The sequence below is a fragment of the Populus euphratica genome, unplaced genomic scaffold, assembly GCF_000495115.2.
Source record: "Populus euphratica unplaced genomic scaffold, PopEup_1.0 scaffold34.1, whole genome shotgun sequence".
Classification (NCBI taxonomy): domain Eukaryota; kingdom Viridiplantae; phylum Streptophyta; class Magnoliopsida; order Malpighiales; family Salicaceae; genus Populus; species Populus euphratica.
The window spans coordinates 377,921-378,577 of NW_011499883.1; positions in this window are offsets into that span (position 1 = coordinate 377,921).

Sequence of the window (657 nt, forward strand, 5' to 3'; positions counted from 1 at the left end):
TCCGGAATGATCAAATTAGCTGGAAACAAGTCTGAAATCGTCCAAATCGCACTTCAGACGGCTGAGATTTCATCAAAACAATTTTAGCCTGATTAGTGGTCCAGATTCAATCTTAGATCCGGTTGCACGTAGACTTCGCCACACAGAATCCTGTCCCTCGGCTCGTGGCTCGGCTCCAACTCAGCTCGACTCGGCTCACTCTCAGCTTGCGGCTGGTGACGTAGTAGTGGGGCCTATAATGATGATGTGGCTGATGATTGGTGTTGACATGGCTGGTGCTGACATGGCAGAGCTGACGTGGTCGTTGACGTGGTGGTTTTACTGGTCAGAATGCTGATATGTCTGGTGACGTGTATGATGACTGCGCAGAACTGTTAATGTGGCTGCTGACGTGGACAGTCACCCCGCCGGCACGTGCGACAGTTTCTGACGTCCGATTTCGATGCGGTTTTCACCAATGACTTCGTCTCTTCCTCCTCTACACAGTGATATGGTTAAAACACAATTTTGACAACTTTTATTTTTGAGCAAAATCACCACTTTAAACCATGTGCTCTGAGGGAATTTCGACCGGTGATGTTCTGATACGCAATGTGACGTGTATGATGACTGCGCAGAACTGTTAATGTGGCTGGGGGCGTGGGGACTGACCCCCCC